Source organism: Eutrigla gurnardus (assembly GCF_963514095.1).
Source record: "Eutrigla gurnardus genome assembly, chromosome: 15".
Classification (NCBI taxonomy): Eukaryota; Metazoa; Chordata; class Actinopteri; order Perciformes; family Triglidae; genus Eutrigla; species Eutrigla gurnardus.
This window is the reverse complement of record NC_139938.1, coordinates 19,183,867-19,192,786: the sequence shown is the minus strand read 5'-3', so window position 1 is coordinate 19,192,786 and position 8,920 is coordinate 19,183,867. Positions and strand designations below refer to the sequence as shown.

General features: G+C 42.6%; 1 long non-coding RNA gene across 1 annotated transcript; it reads left to right on the top strand.

The window, feature by feature from the left end:
* The first annotated feature begins 932 nt into the window (after positions 1-932).
* Positions 933-1,570, top strand: LOC311025576. The gene is made up of 3 exons (XR_014598398.1): positions 933-987; positions 1,086-1,351; positions 1,476-1,570. It is a non-coding gene; the product is annotated as an uncharacterized lncRNA (long non-coding RNA).
* Positions 1,571-8,920: the final 7,350 nt, after the last annotated feature.

Genomic DNA, 8,920 nt, shown 5'->3' with positions numbered 1-8,920 from the left:
CTACAGTGGTATGTGTTGGCTGGAAATGTTGTAATAAAGTTGAATTTCAGTTTGTTTCTTTATTTATTTTGGGGGTCAGCAATATCTCAGAAGGACAGGACAGGGCAGGACAGGGATCTCAAAACATCCACAGGGATTGATTGTAGGTGTGGTGTGGTAGGGTAGGCAGCACAGTGTCAGGGAGGAAACTGAACAGCAGTGACTGGGAGTAAGCTGACTTGTAATCAAGAAGACGACGACGACGACCAGATGACAGCGGACCAGATGACAGCGGACCAGATGACAGCGGACCAGATGACAGCGGACCAGACGGACACAGCAAAAAAACACAAAACAAAAAAAACCACAAAAACACCAAAAAAAAAAAAAAAAAAAAAGGGAAGTATTATTTCATTACATTTTTTGGCAAATTGTAAACATGATGCTTTGAAACATGTTATTGACCCATATCTTTTATATCCTTTCATTAGAGATCCAGAAAGAAGACTCCCTTGAAAGAAGACCACAAAAAAGGGAAGTATTATTTCATTACATTTTTTGGCAGTGTTTACATGATGCTTTGAAACATGTAATTGACCCATATCTTTGATATCTTGTCATTAGAGATCCAGAAAGAAGACTCCCTTGAAAGAAGACCACAAAAAAGGGAAATATTATTTCATTCCTTTTTTTGGCAAACTGTTTACATGATGCTTTGAAACATGTAATTTACTAACCATGTCTTTAATATCCTGTGATGTGATTAAAGATCCAGAAAGACTCCCAGGAAGAAGACCACAAAAAAGGGAAGTACTATTTCATTACATTTTATGTCCTGGTCAAGTGTTTACATAATGCTTTAACACATGTAAACTTATTTATGTCTTTTAAATCCAGGGGCAGAAAGAAAACTAGAAAGAAGACTCCCAGGAAGAAGACACTCCCCACCATGAAGAAGACCTGCAGCAGATCTCTGTCCATTGGAGACACGATCCCATGAGAGAACAAGTAAGGGACATTTACCAGTGTATCTTCATTGAATGAGTGAATAAATGCTTACACAAAACTTTTGAAAAATTATTAAAATAATGTTTTTGATGTTCTAGGAAGAGTAACAACAGACCCAGGAAGAAGACCTCCAGAGGAACACCGATGAAGACACTTCAAGCCAGCAGACAAGTAAGGAGTCATTGTGACACCAAACCACTGTAATAATGTCCAATGGAACAATGTGTGCTGCACTAATTTGTACTTTGTTTTTTTTTGTTTACACCACACTTCTCTCTGCCACGTACGCACGTATGAGGGAAACCCACATCGGTGACACAACAGACTCTAGAAACCTCTAAGACAGCCACCCAGCACAAGACATGTAAGGCACATTTACCATTGTGTATTCAATGACTGTATTGTATCTGGATGAGTTTGACTTGACTTAATCCTTGCTGCTGTAATACTTATCAGTCTTAATCGTGTCTGTTTTTGTGTGTTTGCAGACATCATGGAAGATCATCGCAGCCAAACATCCCTCTGACCCCTGAGCATACTCGCATCATGAAAGTGCATAGACTGTTAGATAAATAAACACATGAAAAAGAATGTTTTGTTTGACGAGTGCTTTGTATAAGTATTTGAAATGTGTCAAGAAATGCAATTTAATAACCAATAATGAAGAGAGGAAACATGAAGGGGAAGCATGTAATATTACAGAGGTAAGTGTTCATTGCTTTGCTCCAAACAGCATTGGCAGTCGGCAGGTTTCTTTTGCTGAAGACACGTCCTACTCGGCGGCCATCTTGGATGTCCCCAGAGCTGATGAACGGGAAGGAGTATATCATCGACGCTTTATCCACTCCACATTTGACACGTCCACTCATGAGCCAACTCTGAAGGCACACCCCACTCGGCATCAGATGTTGGCCACACCCCCGGGCGGCGGCCCACTGCCTCCCTCTCAAAATTTCCCGGCGGGGGAATTTTCTAGTTAGGGAGGCAGTGCTAAGCACAGCCACCTACTGTTTGCAGAGACAAACAGTACCTATTGTTATCCTGCGTGTTTCTTCTTATTATTCCTCTTCCTCTTTTTTTTTGATTCCCTAAAACTGCCAAACAAAAACGAGCACCTACGCGAATGTTACATCAAAACGTGCGCCTTGATCGGGATCGGTGTGCTATTTAAAAGAAGTCCAGAATATTAATTTTTCGCGACGTAAGTCGCGAAAAACCACCGAAATTTCCCCATTGAAATGAATGGGATTAGTAAAAAATGAGCGAAAAAAAAAAGCAGGAATTGTAGCTTTTCAAACGCCTGCTGCTCAGTCATACTTTCACCTAGAAACTCCATTTAAACTCTAAAACGTAGACACAAGTCTTGTGTGCTGGTGTGCCAATCCGCGTTTCAATAGCTCATATAGTTTTTGATCAATCACTGTTCAATGACCATGATCGTTTTGGGAGAAATCATGAGATTATAATGGGTGTGTATTGCGCGGAACCTTCTGGGCTAGAGTGCGTGACATCATCGCTTAGAGTGTGGGGGCTTCTCAGATCTTTTTCCTTTCCAAACTCCTCCCGGCCACAATCTTCACTCTACAGACGTGATATTTTCCAATTTTGTAGACAAACTTGTCCTGTCGCTCACAATGTGCTCAAAAAGTCTGTGCGATTTACAGAATTTGAACTAGCAACCTCTAAGCGCGGCCAAGTCAGGTTTTCTCGTCATCCGCTCTAATGTTAATTTAGAAGCAGATTTTCAAAGAAACCTGATCTGAACAACATTTCTAACTCGCCCTAGCGTCCACATTTCTGACACTAGGAAAAAATAAAAGTCATCAGTGTCTTCAGCCGAGTCTCGTGGCGCTAACGGTGCGAAAATTTTGGCGATAGGAGTTTCGGTGTGAGCGTGGCATGCTTTTGTTCGGACCCATGCGCAGAGGGGGAATTGAGCGATAGAGAGAGGCAGAGAGACGCTCCAAAGCAGTCATACACACGCAGCAAGGGCCGTTGCCATGGTGACAGCACTGTGTGGCACTGATCTTCATAACTGACAGCAGGTGTGCTCTGATTGGAGGACAGGAATGTACTAAAACTACATTAGTAGTGGGATATGTAGTTTTTTTAGTCAAACCTCTTCAGCTCAGCCATACTTTCACCTAGAAACTCCATTTAAACTTTAAAATGGAGTACTCGGTAGTACTTGAGTGACAGCTGAGTTCAGTGACCTGTACCTAGTAGTTCTCAGTACTTGAGTCTCAGTAGTACTCGGTGGTACTTGGTAGTACTCGGTAGTACTTGAGTGACAGCTGAGTTCAGTGACATGTACTGGGAAACAGTTGAGTGCGAAGCACTCAACTGTTTGACAATACATTGTACCTAGTAGTTCTCAGTACTTGAGACTCAGTAGTACTCGGTAGTACTTGGTAGTACTCGGTAGTACTCGCTAGTACTCGGTAGTACTTGAGTGACAGCTGAGTTCAGTGACATGTATTGGCTAACAGTTGAGTGCGAAGCACTCAACTGTTTTACAATACATTGTACCTAGTAGTTCTCAGTACTTGAGTCTCAGTAGTACTCGGTAGTACTCGGTAGTACTTGAGTGACAGCTGAGTTCAGTGACCTGTACAGGGAAACAGTTGAGTGCGAAGCACTCAACTGTTTGACAATACATTGTACCTAGTAGTTCTCAGTACTTATGTCTCAGTACTACTCGCTAGTACTCGGTAGTACTCGGTAGTACTTGAGTGGCAGCTGAGTTCAGTGACATGTACTGGGAAACAGTTGAGTGCGAAGCACTCAACTGTTTGCAAGTACATAGTACCTACTAGTTCTCAGTACTTGAGTCTCAGTAGTACTCGGTGGTACTTGGTAGTACTCGGTAGTACTTGAGTGACAGCTGAGTTCAGTGACATGTACTGGAAAAACAGTTGAGTGCGAAGCACTCAACTGTTTGACAATACATTGTACCTAGTAGTTCTCAGTACTTGAGACTCAGTAGTACTCGGTAGTACTTGGTAGTACTCGGTAGTACTCGCTAGTACTAGGTAGTACTTGAGTGACAGCTGAGTTCAGGGCATATTTTCACCTAGAAACTCCATTTAAACTTTAAAATGGAGACACGAGTGGTGTGCTCTGATTGGTGGACAGGAATGTACTAAAAACTACATTTAGTAGTGGGAAATGTAGTTTTTTTAGTCAAACGTCTTTTGCTCGGTCAAACTTTCACCTAGAAACTCCATTTAAACTTTAAAATGGAGACACGAGTGGTGTGCTCTGATTGGTGGACAGGAATGTACTAAGAACTACATTTAGTAGTGGGAAATGTAGTTTTTTTAGTCAAACGTCTTTTGCTCGGTCATACTTTCACCTAGAAACTCCATTTAAACTTTAAAATGGAGACACGAGTGGTGTGCTCTGATTGGTGGACAGGAATGTACTAAGAACTACATTTAGTAGTGGGAAATGTAGTTTTTTTTGTCAAACGTCGACTGCTCGGGCATACTTTCACCTAGAAACTCCGTTTAAACTTTAAACTTTTACCCCCGGGCGGCGGCCCACTGCCTCCCTCTCAAAATTTCCCGGCGGGGGAATTTTCTAGTTAGGGAGGCAGTGCTAAGCACAGCCACCTACTGTTTGCAGAGACAAACAGTAGGTGGCTGTGCGAAGCACAGCCACCTATTGTTATCCTGCGTGTTTTTTCTTCATATTATTATTCCTCTTCTTACCTTTTTTTGATTCCCTAAAACTGCCAAACAAAAACGAGCACCTACGCGAATGTTACATCAAAACGTGCGCCTTGATCGGGATCGGTGTGCTACTAAAAAGAAGTCCAGAATATTAATTTTTCGCGACGTAAGTCGCGAAAAACCACCGAAATTTCCCCATTGAAATGAATGGGACGAGCGAAAAAAAAAAAGCATAAATTGTAGCTTTTCAAACGCCTGCTGCTCAGTCATACTTTCAGCTAGAAACTCCATTTAAACTCTAAAACGTAGACACAAGTCTTGTGTGCTGGTGTGCCAATCCGCGTTTCAATAGCTCATATAGTTTTTGATCAATCACTGTTCAATGACCATGATCGTTTTGGGAGAAATCATGAGATTATAATGGGTGTGTATTGCGCGGAACCTTCTGGGCTAGAGTGCGTGACATCATCAGTTAGAGTGTGGGGGCTTCTCAGTAGATTTTTCTTTCCAAACTCCTCCCGGCCACAGTCTTCACTCTACAGACGTGATATTTTCCAATTTTGTAGACAAACTTGTCCTGTCGCTCACAATGTGCTCAAAAAGTCTGTGCGATTTACAGAATTTGAACTAGCAACCTCTAAGCGCGGCCAAGTCAGGTTTTCTCGTCATCCGCTCCAATGTTAATTTAGAAGCAGATTGTCAAAGAAACCTGATCTGAACAACATTTCTAACTCGCCCTAGCGTCCACATTTCTGACACTAGGAAAAAATAAAAGTCATCAGTGTCTTCAGCCGAGTCTTGTGGCGCTAACGGTGCGAAAATTTTAGCGAAAGGAGTTTCGGTGTGAGCGTGGCATGCTTTTGTTCGGACCCATGCGCAGAGGGGGAATTGAGCGATAGAGAGAAGCAGAGAGACGCTCCAAAGCAGTCATACACACGCAGCAAGGGCCGTTGCCATGGTGACAGCACTGTGTGGCACTGATCTTCATAACTGACAGCAGGTGTGCTCTGATTGGAGGACAGGAATGTACTAAAACTACATTAGTAGTGGGATATGTAGTTTTTTTAGTCAAACCTCTTCAGCTCAGCCATACTTTCACCTAGAAACTCCATTTAAACTTTAAAATGGAGTACTCGGTAGTACTTGAGTGACAGCTGAGTTCAGTGACATGTATTGGCTAACAGTTGAGTGCGAAGCACTCAACTGTTTTACAATACATTGTACCTAGTAGTTCTCAGTACTTGAGTCTCAGTACTACTCGGTAGTACTCGGTAGTACTCGGTAGTACTTGAGTGGCAGCTGAGTTCAGTGACATGTACTGGGAGAAGCACTCAACTGTTTGCAAGTACATAGTACCTACTAGTTCTCAGTACTTGAGTCTCAGTAGTACTCGGTGGTACTTGGTAGTACTCGGTAGTACTTGAGTGACAGCAGAGTTCAGTGACATGTACTGGGAAACAGTTGAGTGCGAAGCACTCAACTGTTTGACAATACATTGTACCTAGTAGTTCTCAGTACTTGAGACTCAGTAGTACTCGGTAGTACTTGGTAGTACTCGGTAGTACTTGAGTGACAGCTGAGTTCAGTGACATGTACTGGGAAACAGTTGAGTGCGAAGCACTCAACTGTTTGACAATACATTGTACCTAGTAGTTCTCAGTACTTGAGACTCAGTAGTACTCGGTAGTACTTGGTAGTACTCGGTAGTACTCGCTAGTACTCGGTAGTACTTGAGTGACAGCTGAGTTCAGGGCATATTTTCACCTAGAAACTCCATTTAAACTTTAAAATGGAGACACGAGTGGTGTGCTCTGATTGGTGGACAGGAATGTACTAAGAACTACATTTAGTAGTGGGAAATGTAGTTTTTTTTAGTCAACCGTCTTCTTCTCGTCCATACTTTCACCTAGAAACTCCATTTAAACTTTAAAATGAGACACAAGTACATTGTACCTAGTAGTTCTCAGTACTTGAGACTCAGTAGTACTGGGTAGTACTCGGTAGTACTTGGTAGTACTCGGTAGTACTCGGTAGTACTTGAGTGACAGCTGAGTTCAGTGACCTGTACAGGGAAACAGTTGAGTGCGAAGCACTCAACTGTTTGACAATACATTGTACCTAGTAGTTCTCAGTACTTGAGTCTCAGTAGTACTCGGTAGTACTCGGTAGTACTCGGTAGTACTCGCTAGTACTTGAGTGACAGCTGAGTTCAGTGACCTGTACAGGGAAACAGTTGAGTGCGAAGCACTCAACTGTTTGACAATACATTGTACCTAGTAGTTCTCAGTACTTGAGACTCAGTAGTACTCGGTAGTACTTGGTAGTACTCGGTAGTACTCGCTAGTACTTGAGTGACAGCTGAGTTCAGGGCATATTTTCACCTAGAAACTCCATTTAAACTTTAAAATGGAGACACGAGTGGTGTGCTCTGATTGGTGGACAGGAATGTACTAAAAACTACATTTAGTAGTGGGAAATGTAGTTTTTTTAGTCAAACGTCTTCTGCTCGGTCATTCTTTCACCTAGAAACTCCGTTTGAACTTTAAACTTTTACAGACACACCCCCGGGCGGCGGCCCACTGCCTCCCTCTCAAAATTTCCCGGCGGGGGAATTTTCTAGTTTCTTCTTATTCTTCCTCTTCTTACCTTTTTTTGATTCCCTAAAACTGCCAAACAAAAACGAGCACCTACGCGAATGTAACATCAAAACGTGCGCCTTGATCGGGATCGGTGTGCTATTTAAAAGAAGTCCAGAATATTAATTTTTCGCGACGTAAGTCGCGAAAAACCACTGAAATTTCCCCATTGAAATGAATGGGACGAGCGAAAAAAAAGGAACATTCATTGTCGTTTTTCAAACGCCTGCTGCGCAGTCATACTTTCACCTAGAAGCTCCATTTAAACTCTAAAACGTAGACACAAGTCTTGTGTCCTGGTGTGTCAATCCGCGTTTCAATAGCTCATATAGTTTTTGATCAATCACTGTTCAATGACCATGATCGTTTTGGGAGAAATCCTGAGATTACAATGGGTGTGTATTGCGCGGAACCTTCTGGGCTAGAGTGCGTGACATCATCGCTTAGAGTGTGGGGGCTTCTCAGTGTTTTTTTCTTTCCAAACTCCTCCCGGCCACAATCTTCACTCTACAGACGTGATATTTTCCAATTTTGTAGACAAACTTGTCCTGTCTCTCACAATGTGCTCAAAAAGTCTGTGCGATTTACAGAATTTGAACTAGCAACCTCTAAGCGCGGCCAAGTCAGGTTTTCTTGTCATCCGCTCCAATGTTAATTTAGAAGCAGATTTTCAAATAAACCTGATATGAAGAGCATTTCTAACTCGCCCTAGCGTCCACATTTCTGACACTAGGAAAAAATAAAAGTCATCAGTGTCTTCAGCCGAGTCTCGTGGCGCTAACGGTGCGAAAATTTTGGCGATAGGAGTTTCGGTGTGAGCGTGGCAAGCTTTTGTTCGGACCCAAACGCAGAGGGGGAATTGAGCGATAGAGAGAAGCAGAGAGACGCTCCAAAGCAGTCATACACACGCAGCAAGGGCCGTTGCCATGGTGACAGCACTGTGTGGCACTGATCTTCATAACTGACAGCAGGTGTGCTCTGATTGGAGGACAGGAATGTACTAAAACTACATTAGTAGTGGGATATGTAGTTTTTTTAGTCAAACCTCTTCAGCTCAGCCATTCTTTCACCTAGAAACTCCATTTAAACTTTAAAATGGAGTACTCGGTAGTACTTGAGTGACAACTGAGTTCAGTGACCTGTACCTAGTAGTTCTCAGTACTTGAGTCTCAGTAGTACTCGGTAGTACTCGGTAGTACTCGCTAGTACTCGGTAGTACTTGAGTGACAGCTGAGTTCAGTGACCTGTACAGGGAAACAGTTGAGTGCGAAGCACTCAACAGTTTGACAATACATTGTACCTAGTAGTTCTCAGTACTTGAGACTCAGTAGTACTCGGTAGTACTTGGTAGTACTCGGTAGTACTCGCTAGTACTTGAGTGACAGCTGAGTTCAGTGACCTGTAGAGGGAAACAGTTGAGTGCGAAGCACTCAACTGTTTGCAAGTACATTGTTTGCAAGTACATTGTACCTAGTAGTTCTCAGTACTTGAGTCTCAGTAGTACTCGGTAGTACTCGGTAGTACTCGGTAGTACTTGAGTGACAGCTGAGTTCAGTGACCTGTACAGGGAAACAGTTTGTTTGACAATACATTGTACCTAGTAGTTCTCAGTACTTGAGACTC